This window comes from Salvia hispanica, chromosome 3, assembly GCF_029641045.1.
Source record: "Salvia hispanica isolate PSC_SH4W2 chromosome 3, Shi_PSC_v1, whole genome shotgun sequence".
NCBI classification, from domain to species: domain Eukaryota; kingdom Viridiplantae; phylum Streptophyta; class Magnoliopsida; order Lamiales; family Lamiaceae; genus Salvia; species Salvia hispanica.
This window is the reverse complement of record NC_142694.1, coordinates 57757911-57771805: the sequence shown is the minus strand read 5'-3', so window position 1 is coordinate 57771805 and position 13895 is coordinate 57757911. Positions and strand designations below refer to the sequence as shown.

General features: G+C 37.2%; 1 pseudogene; it reads left to right on the top strand.

Moving 5' to 3' along the window:
* Window positions 1–9751: 9751 nt before the first annotated feature.
* Window positions 9752–11801, top strand: LOC125216682 (secreted RxLR effector protein 161 pseudogene; annotated as a pseudogene).
* Window positions 11802–13895: the final 2094 nt, after the last annotated feature.

Here is a 13895-nt window from a genome sequence, read left to right as displayed (position 1 = left end):
CCCACGCTAAGAATCGCATTTTATCATTTCCGTTTGTTCCACTATAAGAGTCATATTTCAATTTTACAATAAATTTTAAGCAGATCATTCATTCAACTAACTCACTTCACTCATATTCAATTATAAAATTAATATAAAAAGGTGGACCTCATATACCACTAATTTTTCCTACTCATTATTTTTTATAGTATTTCTTAAAACTCGTGCTCACACCAAATATGACTCATATTGTGGAATAAATGGAGTAATATTTATTGTTTCTTTTCAACTTAATTGGCGCTAAGAGCATTAGCAATGGATAGGTCCTTCCAAATGGACCTTCTTTTTTTATTATTTCCACTTCAGCATTTTACCAACTTATTATAAGAGCATCCGCACCGCGTCTCGATGCGGGCTCGATCTCGTCTCGGAGAGACGAGACCGCATCGAGAAAGTGATGCAAGTCTCCATCTCGTCCCGGTCTCGTCACGCGTCTCGTTCCGGAGGGAGAGCTGGCGGGCGCCGGCGCTAGGCGTGACGCCCACTCGCAGGTCCGCGAGTGGGCGTCGTCAAGCTGATGTCATAAATAATTTTTTTTAAAAAAAAATTGATTTTCAAAAAAAATAAATAAATAAATAAAACATTAATATTACAGTTGTAACGATAAAAAAAAAATTCTATTTTTATTCTATAAATACTCCTCTTTCATTCTCCATTCTACACACAAACACACATCTATTCTTCTCAAATCATCTCTCTTTCCTCTCCAATTTCTGTAAAAATGTTCGGTGACGGAAACTCCGGCGGCTTCGACTTGAACGCGTTTGGCGATTGATGCACTATTTATTAGCACTAAAATACCTGCAAGTATAACAGGATAGATCTAGTATAGCTAAAGGTCAGTACTGGATTGTCAAATACGGGGAATAAGATCACCGACTGGCTACCTTCTATTAAGCTTCTTTTACTATCTGGGGAGAAACAGTGGGTTTTGAAAACTTTATTTGAAAACAATTAACTGAAAGCAATAAATAGCAAATTGCACATAAACTAGAGATAAGTATATGAGATAAGAGAATTTTGGGGATGTGCGTTCACAATTATGGTTATACAAATTCCAACTGCAATGTCCTAGCACAGTTTATACTTCGATAGAACGAGTCACAAAGTTACGCCCATGCGGTACAAGCGTAGATTACTAACACGGTTGTCAATTCTAGATACGTAACTTCTAAAAGCTCCTAAGACCCTTGAAAAGTCCTCACTCTCAATTTTTTTAAGGGAAGCTAATTGTAGTGTCTATTAAGTGGATTTAACTCGTCAACCTCCTCTCACGATTATGTAGCAAGTTATATCAAATCAGCATCGAATGTGTCACTCAAACATGCAGTATTACAGAATAACTTAAGGAAGAAACGAAATATAAACAAAACGGATATTAAATAGAAAAATGAATTGTATAAACCAATAAAAGTTACTAACACATCCCTAGAATCCTATGAATTTAGTTACACATGATAGAATAATCTAAAAACATAGTTTGAAGGGAAAGCAATGTAAAAATAAGAACTAAAGTGATAAAACCCAAAGGTAAAAATCCTGTAGCCTTGATCTTCACGTGAATCCGTCTTCAACCTCTTGCACAGTGAAGATCTCTCAAATATTATGCTCTAGAATTATGAAGCAAAAAGCAAGGTAAAAGTGTCTCCGAATGAAGAGGTTTGAGGGGGTATATATAGAGGAAATTTCAAATCCTATGGATAGAAGGAAAATGTTGGGTAATTTTGGTAAAATTTGGAGAGAATCTAGGTCAAATCGTGCATTGCGTTTTCGCAGCGGACCGCTGCGCCTTGGCCAGCAGTCGTTGTGGGTTCTCCGTAGCTTCTGCCCATTTGTGTAGAGGTCGCTGCATGAGTTGTAGCGGTCGCTGCAAATTAGTCCAGTGGCTTCGGGACCTTCTTGAGCGGTCACTGCGCACTCCCCAGCGGTCGCTGGGCATCTTCAGATTTTTAGCACAACTTCTTTCGGAGCGGACCGCTTCAGGCGTAACAACGGTCGTTGTGTGCCAGCGGTCGCTGCGACACACGCAGCGGACCGCTGACGTCTTGAACGATCCAGAACTCCATCTTCGACTTTTTCCTATCTTTTAGGCTCAAATATGCACAATTCTCACAAAACATGTCAAAGTACCAAAATAGATAAAAACATGTAAAATACGGACATGAATTGCGATTTAGACATTAAAAACATACCAAATAAGGGCCTTAAAATAGTGCAAAATCCGACAGACTGGGGGGCATGTACAACATTTTGGGTGCTACCGATTCTTGTTCGTCGCCGAGCACCCAAGGCTCATCGACGCCGACGGCGTACCAAACACCACATTTTGATGTGGATGCATTCTATCGTCCCTCCGCCCCTCCCCCGAGGTATGGGCAAACGCAGAGATACTCCCAAATTAGGGAGAATTTTCCGGATGAACACACTCTGGAAAACCTTCCGATAGGAAGGCGACGAGGCGGTCGAGGCTCCGCCAATCGCGACGTCGATGCCGAGGAGGAAGAGAATGAGGAGGAGGATCTAGGCCGTCATCCATACAGCCGCAAGGAGACGTTGGCTCTGTACAACGCTTGGGTCAACATCTCGTACGATCCATCATCGGGAATCAACAAACCCGCTTGTATTTTTGGGAAAAGGTCACCTAAGCTTACAACGAGACAAAGTCGAAGGGGGCCCGCCGCCGCAACTTGAAGATGCTCCGCAATCATTTTGATCGAACCGAAAATTCCAAAGATTTCAAACATGTCGATGTTTGGTCGTCGAACTCAAAACGCGCGAAGCAGACGGCGGGTGGCCAATACTCGTCTAGTGAGGGCGAAGAAGAAAACGCCTTAGAAGAGGTTGGGGGCCCGTCAGCCGCTGCAGGAGGCTCACGACGTCAGCTGCAAGGGACCAAGGCGGCGAGGGCGGCTAGAGGGAGGGGGGGCCGAGGCGAATCAAGCCAGGTGGGCTCAGGCACCCAAGGGCAGTCGAACACCTCCCTAATGTCCATGTACTTCACCGCTAAGATGGCGGACACTCCCGCATGATGCCTACCCAATTTCAAGCCCATCATGATGGCATTGTGTATCTGGCGGGACAACTTGGTATTCTGCCACCGTTACCGCCTTCGCGGGATGATTCGCCGGGGGAGTAATTTCTTTTATTTATTTTTAGGATTTTAAATTGTATTTTAAATTATGTCCTTTTTATTTTTTTTAGGATTTTAATTATGTATTTTTTTAGGATTTTAAATTGTAATTTTATTTTATTTAATGAAGTGTGTTTTTATTAATCGAATTTGTTGGAAATAAAAATAAAAAATGAAATTGTATGAATAGTTAAGGGATGAAATGGTTAAGAGATAGAGGGATGCAGATGTTGTCTCTTAGTTAAGAGATAGGGTGAAAAGTACAGTGGAGCCCATGAATAGTGAAGAGATGAGACGGTATTGAAATGGTTAAGAGATAGGGATGCGGATGGTCTAAAGGGCCTATCTCCTAGCTATGGAAGGGTCTATCTCAAGGGCCTATCTCACTTTCCATTTCATTTCCACATCAACAATATTTGTATATTTCATTTTTAATTATTTATCAAATAAAATGTGATACATAAGAATAAATTCAAGACAAATAAATTATAAAAAACGAAATTAATTAAAAATAAATTCCTACATGAAATATACAGAAAAAAATAACTGAAAACACAGATAAAAACTTACAAGATACTAACTCAAGCGTCATCGTCATCGGAATCCAGACCCAATTTTTTCTTCATCTTCGTGATAGTATTCCAGATATCCGTCCAAATCCGCTCTTCTGGTGTCTTTTTGTACAACTTGTAGAACTTGTGCAGCGTAGCGTAGTTGGCTACTCTTAGCTCACCTTTCATGCTAACTTCGGCCTGCGAGATGCTCGACTGTGTCTTCCCCTTCCCCTTCGCCGCTTTTCGATCGGGCGTCGAGGAGTGGGTTGACTCACCTCAACCGACTCGGTCAAGTCGGTTGGTGCCGGCCAGCCGTTGCTTAAACTCTGGGATCCGCCAAGCCTCTTCCTTCTCGAGTCTTGCGCCATTGCCGCCTTAATCCCGATTTGGAATTTTGGGTGATCCTTCAGTTTGTGGTAGGCTTCCCGGTGATTGAAGCCCATACTATTATTGACGATGGTCGTGAATTGGGCATTCAACAACTCTAGGACGTCGTCGTAGCTCATACCGCTCGTCATCGATCGGAGGTTGTGAAACCAAATCTTTTGCATTCCTTCTAAGGCACAAAAATTACCAAGTCAAACCTTTTTAAAGCCCATAAATACCCCATAACCTCATATATATTATTAATCATTCGTAACCTCCAAAATTAGGGAGTCTCCAATGCTCATCTGTGTCTCTCTCTTCTCCAACCCTTATTTTTTCATCTTTCTCTACACATAAAATTCCTTCATCATTCCATCCACCATTCTTGAATATTAGAGCAAGGCAGCAGGAGATTGGAGATTGCTCAACAATTCATCATTAGGTTTTGTTTGCTTTTATTTATGTTTTGTACTTTAATTTATAGTCTTTGTTATTTGTCTATGAGTAGCTAAACTATAAGAATTATGGGGATGTGTCAGTAACTCTTTTGGATTTAATTCTAGTTTTTTATATCCGTTTGTTTATGTAAACTTTATTTTAAGTTGTTCGATAATGCTTCAGTGACACATTCTATAATGATTTCTTGGCATCTAAAGTAATCCAGAGATGATTTTCATGTTAGACGAACTTAGTTAACACTACAATTAATTCTCCCTAAAAATGTATTGTTAATTGAGAGTGAGGGTATTTTGAGAGTCTAATCGAGCTATTTGGAGTTACTCCTTCCGTCCCAAGATAAGCAAAGCACTTCTTTTGGACACGGGATTTAATGAATTGATATTTAAATAATTAAGTGGGGAGAGTAAGATATTAGAGAGATAAAAGTAGAGGAGTGAAGAGAGAACAAAGTAAAAGAGAAGAATTTTTGTCAAAAAGAGAAATGACTCACTTATTATGGGACATCCAAAAAGGAAAATGACTTGCTTATTTTGGGACGGAGGGAGTACTAATTTAAGATTGACTGTCATTTTCCAACCCCTCTGACGTATATATACTTAAAATAAAAAAAAATATAAATTAAAGTAAAGAAATTACATACTAATCATTCCACCATCCAAATACTATAACTACAGAATCTATCATTTATTAGATTTATTTACAAATATTCTAAATACGCACATATAAATCAACATCAAATATCATGAACAATCTCAGATCCATATGCATATGCCTCTCTGATCAATTTATTATTCTGTGACAAATCAAGTCTGGTATCTGCCCGGGATTCCATTGTATATGACCTGAAGGTCCCATTGCCTTTGTACATATATATATGACCCGCAGGTCAATTGTCATTGTATATATGACCCGTAGGTCCCATTGCCTTTGTATACATATGTATGACCCGAAGGTCCATTACCATTGTATACATATGACCCGTAGGTCCATTGTCATTGTATATATGACCCGTAGGTCCCATTGCCTTTGTATACATATATATGACCCGTAGGCTCATTGTCATTGTATATATGACCCGTAGGTCCATTTTCATTGATGTCAGACCCAAGGCAACACTGTCACATATCCTTTTTAGTTTCATGATTCAAATCATTCCAAAATTATATGTAAACATATCAATTGCATCAGTTACAAATTTCATCAAATAATTCCTTTATAATATATAAATATATCTATTGCACCAATCATATATCCATATCATATTCCGGCATTGATATCAAATAACATATCATATAATCCAATTATTCATTCCACTTAAACATATAGCAATGAAATACATAGAACATATAAAATTAAAAATATGATTTATACACACCTGATTATGATATTATATTTCAACCTTCTCAATTATCTTTCAATAAAAAGCTTGATAACATGTTCCTTCAATTTCTTTGTTAAGTGCTCTGTAGTAGAAGAAATATTTGAACGGAGGAATGATTGAATGAGTATCCCCCTAAATAAAACTTCCTCTACCGTGTATATATATTGACACGAATATTATATAAAACTAGTATCACGCATGTGCTATGCACAGATTAATAGTATATTTTTAAAACATTAATTTTAAATTTTAAATTAATTAAATAAATTAGAATCAATACTAACAATAGTAGGTGTGAACAACAATATCAATCATGCAGAAAATATTCTACTAAAGACATTTTTCTCCAATATACTCTGGCAGCATCCCGAAAATATTGCAACTTCTGAATATCCTGCGTTATAGCAAGATCAATCATATGCAGAATCATATAAAAGCAATGAAATACACTATGATATAGCAATGACATATATCGCACTCACATAAGTTCTGTCTTCTTTATTTAGATCCTATATATTTTGAAAAGATCAGAGCCCGCCCTGATATCGAAATATAATTCGAGAATTTGTGGTCTAGTATTGAAGATCATCACGTGGAGAAGTAGCTAGCAATCTTCAATTGTTTGGAGATTCAAGAAGGTAAAATATAATCTCCGTAGAAAAGCATGTTTTAGGTTTCAATTAATCAAAGTATGTATTAATTCAAGCTTTCAGCAGTTACATGTGAACGATGTGATAATTATGCGAATAGATGTTGTCTAAATAATCTGCTAAATAGATCTAATTCTCTGATTTATTTGTGCTTCCGCTGCCAAGCCCATCATCTTTCTCATATTATAGCTAACGGATGTTTTGAATAAAACATATGATATTTGTGAAAAATAATATATTAATATGAGTGTATTTGTGTAAGAACATAGGTTTGTCACGTTTCAAAAATGATGCAGACAAACAATTAGACCCTGGAGCCCAAGAAATTTATCAGTAATATGAGTATTTATTATCTTGGGCTTCATCGGGGCCGCCCTTAATCATAGGCTTTAGAGATAAATAAACTATGTTATCAAATGCTCAATAATGTAGGTTAAATAAGTTTATCTAGAATTAACATAGCTACTAAACTATCCCTTATACAAACGAGTTATATTTTAATATTCTCTCCGTCCACAAAAAATAGGGCACATTTACCATTTTTGGCCGTCCACAAAACATAGAGCACATTTATTTATGGAAAGTTTTCAACAAATAATAACCCTACATATCATTCCACTAACACTAATTTTCACTTACATTTTTCCCTTATCTCTTACTTTATCAATTCTACATTAAAACCCGTGGAAAGTTTTCAACAAATAATAACCCTACATATCATTCCACTAACACTACTTTTCACTTACATTTTTCCCTTATCTCTTACTTTATCAATTTTACATTAAAACCCATGACATACATCAATTGCCCTATTTTTTATGGACGAAGAGAGTATAAGAGAATCATTTTATTTGTAGCAAAAAAAAAAACAATATCTTTACTCTATTTTAGTTTATCGCCCTTTACATTTTTATTCATTCTACTTTATTTTATGTCATGCTATATTATCTCTTGATTTAAATAAAGCACCATATTTTCTCATATCTTATGATGAAAAGAATATTACATAAGTTTAAATCAATTTTTTTTTTACTTTATTTTAATTTATCACTATTCATATTTTATTTTCTATTAATTTTTATACTTTATTCACTTGCATACTATGTTATCTCTTTATTTAAATGAAATATCAATTTTCTCATATATTGTGATTAAAAGAATGTTTTACTTATGACGGACTATGGGAGTACCATTTTATAAATTAATCTAATTCAAATAAGATCCTATACGCTAACATAGACATATTAATAATCATGTAACTCTATATACATACTCCCTCCGTGTTACAAGAATTGTTTTTTTGGTTGGGCAAGAGTTTTAGAGCACTCACAATAGGCAGTTGTCCGGCTTCCATGCGGGACAACGACGCCTATTGCGCGCGGAAGGCCGTTAGACAACGGTTGGCGGGCGCTGACGGGACAGGCGTAGGAGTGGGGCGACACTCTCTTGGTGCCTATTGCGCGTCGTGTGGGAGTCGTTACAGGGGAAACGCCGGCGGTAGCAACGGCGGGTACAGAGGGGGCGACGCCGGCGGCGGATTTGGAAGGGTAAACGCCGGCGGCGAGTTCAGCATGGGAGGCGGCGGCGACGGTGGTTTCTGTTGAGTTTATTAAACTCAATTGCTTCAAGATTAAGAAAATGACGAAGCTGCTGCATCACCACCTCGTAATAGTGGTGAAAATTTTGTGATTTCTCATGGCTAAAAAGATGCTTACAAGTCCTCTACGTCATATAGTGGAAGAATAGTTATTTGTTCATGGTCAAAATGAAGCCACAAATCCAATATGTAATAGGCGGTGGAATTTATGGTTAACATGTGATGGCCTTTCTAATTAAGCTAATCATGACACGTAGTGGAGATGTGTATACTAGGTAGCTAGTTTATCAATCTCCAAAAATCTATAAATAGGTGTAGTTATAGTTCATTGTATCATAAGGATCAATCATAAGAGAAAAAGAAAATGTAGTGAATGAGATTTAGAGTGAATGAGCCGTAGCTCATAGTAGAGAGAAAGGAAGAGTGAGTGTTTGTAAGAGCCGAAGCTCTTAGATAGAAAGAAAAAAAGAGCCGTAGCTCAAGTTAGAAAGAGTGAAGAGAGATTTTGTAGTGCTGAAGCACTTTGATTGTATTTTGTAATCCTTTTGTGAGAAGCCTATAAATACTTATCATCCATATTTCATTCTTGTTGAGTGCTCCTCTGTTGTGTATCAAATTTCCAACAAATCTGGTATCAGAGCTTCAGGAATTTTGGCATTACAGTTATGAGTGTCCAATAGCCGAAAATACCAGGACCAATCAACAAGTCAATTATGCCGATGGTGGAGATGATAATGAGCAGGTAACTTCAACCTCTCTTTTTATTCACAAAGGACTTGAAGGTGATCAGTGTAGCACGTGGTACTTGGATACTGGAGCGAGTAACCACATGTGCGGGAACAAGGAACTCTTCGTGGAGCTAAAGGAGACATCCTATGGGGACGTGACCTTTGGAGATTCCTCAAAAGTTGCGGTGCAAGGAAAAGGTAATATCTTGATTAAGCTGAAGAATGGAAATCATGGTTTTATATATGACGTCTATTATGTGCCTGCCATGAAAAGCAATATTTTGAGTCTTGGTCAATTGCTGGAGAAAGGATTTGATGTTAGTATCAAGAATTCCCACCTTACTATCAATGATGCTCGTGGTAATTTGGTTGCCTGTGTGAAGATGTCCAAAAATAGATTATTTGCATTGAATGTGAAACATGATATGTTGAAGTGCATGAATGCTATTGTTAAAGATGAATCGTGGTTATGGCATTTGCGTCTTGGACATCTGAATTTTGGTGGCTTAAAGCTTTTGTCTACAAAGAATATGGTGAAAGGTTTGCCGCATATTGATCATCCTGAAGAAGTTTGCGAAGGTTGCATACTTGGCAAACATCATAGGCCAAGCTTCTCTAAAGAAATGAGATGGAGAGCATCACGCCCGTTGGAGATCGTTCATACAGACGTATGTGGTCCTCTGAAACCTGTTTCTAATGGAGGTAATCAGTATTTTTTGACTTTCATTGATGATTATTCCAGAAAGTCTTGGGTATATTTCTTGAAAAGGAAATCTGAGGTGTTTTGATATTTTCAAAGAGTTCAAAATTCTTGTTGAAAGACAGAGTGGACACTATATTAAAGTTCTCAGATCCGACCAAGGTGGCGAGTTCACATCCGATCTGTTCGAAAAGTTTTGCAAAGAGCATGGAATCGTTCACCAGGTTACACCTCCATATACTCCTCAACTGAATGGTGTTGCTGAAAGGAAGAACCGGACAATTCTTGATATGGCGAGGAGTATGATCAAAGGGAAGGATTTACCCCGAGAATTCTGGGCTGAAGCTGTCGCAACAGCAGTATATCTCTTGAATCGATGTCCAACCAAAAGTGTTCGCAACATGACACCTGAAGAAGCATGGAGCTCGTTCAAGCCCAGTGTTGCACACCTCAGAGTTTTTGGCTGCATTGCCTACAAAACAAATCTTGGAGAAGTTCAAAATGGAGTCTTGCAATCCCGTTAATACTCCCGTGGAGATTGGTCAAGAATTGAGGAAGCATGATGGTGAAGCAAAGGTAGATCCAACTTACTTCAAAAGCCTGGTTGGAAGTCTACGATATCTAACGTGCACTAGGCCCGATATTCTCTATGGAGTTGGACTAATTAGCAGGTACATGGAAACGCCGTCACAGTCTCATTTGAATGCAGCCAAGAGGATTTTGCGCTATATTAAAGGTACGCTAAATGAAGGTATGCTCTATCCCTCTAATCAAGATGTTAAGCTTATTGGTTATTCGGATAGCGATTGGGGAAGAGACTTAGATGAAAGAAAAAGCACTACTGGCTACTGTTTTTATATTGGAGATGCTGCCTTCACTTGGTCGTCCAAGAAGCAAGCTATAGTAACACTCTCAACCTGTGAAGCTGAGTATGTTGCAGCAAGTTCAACGGTGTGCCATTGCATTTGGTTGAGAAATTTACTAAGTTTTCTGGGATTCGCGCAACAAGGCCCGACGGAGATACGTGTTGATAATAAATCTGCAATAGCACTTGCAAAGAATCCGGTGTTCCACGAAAGAAGTAAGCATATCGATACTCGTTATCATTTCATTCGGGAGCACGTGAACCAAAATGATGTGGAGTTAGTATACTGCAAGTCACAGGATCAAATTGCAGACATATTTACAAAGCCACTAAAGCAGGATGTGTTTAGAAGATTGAAATTTATGCTCGGCATGAAGACATTGAAGAATTGAGCTTAAGGGAGGATGTTGAGTTTATTAAACTCAATTGCTTCAAGATTAAGAAAATGACGAAGCTGCTGCATCACCACCTCGTAATAGTGATGAAAATTTTGTGATTTCTCATGGCTAAAAAGATGCTTACAAGTCCTCTACGTCATATAGTGGAAGAATAGTTATTTGTTCATGGTCAAAATGAAGCCACAAATCCAATATGTAATAGGCGGTGGAATTTATGGTTAACATGTGATGGCCTTTCTAATTAAGCTAATCATGACACGTAGTGGAGATGTGTATACTAGGTAGCTAGTTTATCAATCTCCAAAAATCTATAAATAGGTGTAGTTATAGTTCATTGTATCATAAGGATCAATCATAAGAGAAAAAGAAAATGTAGTGAATGAGATTTTGTAGTGCTGAAGCACTTTGATTGTATTTTGTAATCCTTTTGTGAGAAGCCTATAAATACTTATCATCCATATTTCATTCTTGTTGAGTGCTCCTCTGTTGTGTATCAAATTTCCAACAGTTTCGGCATGGGAGGCAGCGTGGCGGCAGAGGTTTTGGCGGGTTCCTCACATGGAACCAATTCCCTGGGGGGTTTCCTTCATTCTCTAGCGGCTACATTGCGGTCCCTTGGCCGTACTCTACGTTCCAAGGCGGAAGCGGCGGGTTCTCTCCCTTATATCAAGATGCAAGCATTGAAGCACCCGTTTGATGTCGTTGTACGTTGGGCTGACGCAACCAACCCCAGAGTAAAAAATGAGTACGTTATGGTCATGAATACGATGAAGCGCATATGGGGTTGCCAATCAATGATGATGCAGAGGGTGCTGGGGTTGATGGGGAGGACTCCAATGAGTGAGCCGGGCGGGCGTGTTGAAGCTGGTAGAAGGTTATTTTTTTTTCGAATTTTAGTTGAAGTTTTTTTTTAATGAAGTATGTTTGAGTTTTTCTCATTTTTTTCTCTAATTAATTTCGTATTTATTGTTTTATATTTGATAAACACCAATAGTTAAAATGATTTGAATGGGAGGGCTGTGAGGTTGGCTGATAATATGGCTGGACAAATTTTTCGGAGGGCTGTGAGAAGGCTTATTATACTGTGAATGCCCTAAGATGCACAATTGTTCAAGTAAGAGAGAAGTATAAAGAAAATAAGTATTGCTAATGGAGAATGAGTCCCGCCTCATTTCAGAGAAAAAAGTTTCCAAATTTAGAAAGTTTATATATTCTCGTGGGACAACTAACAAGGAAAGAATGCATATTTTTGTGTGACAGAAGGAGCATTTTTTTCAGTTACGTCAATTTGAAAGAATGTAAGGGTTACCCTAAGTTTAAAAATGTATTTAAATTAATAAAATGTAATTAGATAAATATGGAGTTATAAATCTGGCGAGGGGCTAGGCCTGCTTATTCGACTAGTCCGATTCTAACTTGACCAATTTACGGGTTAACTGATTTCAAATTTTCAGTAAATACTGGAATCGAAACCAGAATCGATGTGTAATTTTAATATGAATTTATTTATAATTTTAAATAATTAAATACTAAAATAATAATAATCCAATATCTAAAATATAACAAATAATACGTAAAATTCAAATAAATACAAAAAAAATACAAACCAATAATAGATTAATATTCATGTATGGGTAAGACTTACTAGGTATGCCAACTGTAGTACTATTTTGTAAAAAATCTTTAAATGAATACAAATAGCAGGCTACACTAGTTTACGTTGATAATTCTTTTATTAAAAAAAAAATTCTAAAATTTAGCAGTAACTTTTTTAAAGGAGTTTTGAAATTGAATTTCATTTTCCCTTTATTTGGCTAAACAAATATTCAATAGAATTTCGAATACTAATTGATCTTGTTATGACTTTTTGGTTTGAAACAGAACAATTAATGAATTATTCACAAACATGTTAAAATCATATGTTAAATGAATTGTTACGTCGAATTTTTTATAATGGTAAATTTCTATCATATCAAATGACATTGTATTTGTATAAGCTCTTTTGGGGATGAAAAATAAACTTATGATGTCCTATTCTAGTCCATCAACATTGGATTGGGGAATTAAGTTTAGATTCAAAACATCACGGTTTAAATATTTTAAAAACTTTAGAAAACAGAGCTCACAAATTTAACATGGTTTAAATCTAAATATCGCTCAGAATTTCAAATTATTTTATTTCAATTCAATATAAATTCGATTAAGTTAGATTTATTAGTATATTAAATTATAAAAAAAATATAAAATTAAATTGTAATCCTGTTTCGGTTTGGAACCGATCGGTTCCGGTTAAAATCGGAACCAGTTTTTTTTTTTTCCTAAAATTTGAAACCGGTACCTGAATTAAACTGATTTTTTATTTCCCGGTTCCACACTTAATCGGCAGGTTCCAATTCCAGTTTCGTTTAATCGAAAATCAAAGTACCGTTTAAGCAATCCTACCAGGGGCCATATGTGTGCTCTAACGCTGTTGAGCCGGGCCGCAACTCGCGAGTCCCGGCCCGATTTTAGCGTTGAAGGGGGGAGAGTCACGGCCCGGGATGGTCCCGGGCCCGCAGTTCCATCCTTGGGCCGCTCCCGGGGTCCGGCCCGGCTCAGGGTTATATGCATCGGGACGGGCCGCAAACCCCCAAAATTTTTCTTTTTTTTTTTCTTTTTTTGATTTTTTTCCCCATTTTATTATATCCATTTCTTCAACATTCTTCCACCAATTTCTCCATTTCTATCTTCTAAATTATTTTAATATTTGTTCTAGGATGTAATTTTTATTTTCTAGGTCTTAATAATTTTTTTTTTCTAGGATTTGTAAAATTTTTCCTCGGATTTTTAATTTTCTATTTTTCGATTGCACAATGAATTTTCCCGGTTTTAATTGTTCAACGTATTCTATTTTACGATTAAAATATGTAGTTGTGAATAGTGCAAATGAATAGTTGTGGCCTGAGTTGTGACCCGAGTTGTGGCCTGCGTGGTTAATGGAGTTGTGGCCCGAAACCCCTAATTTAAGGAAATGATGATGTGGAGGGAA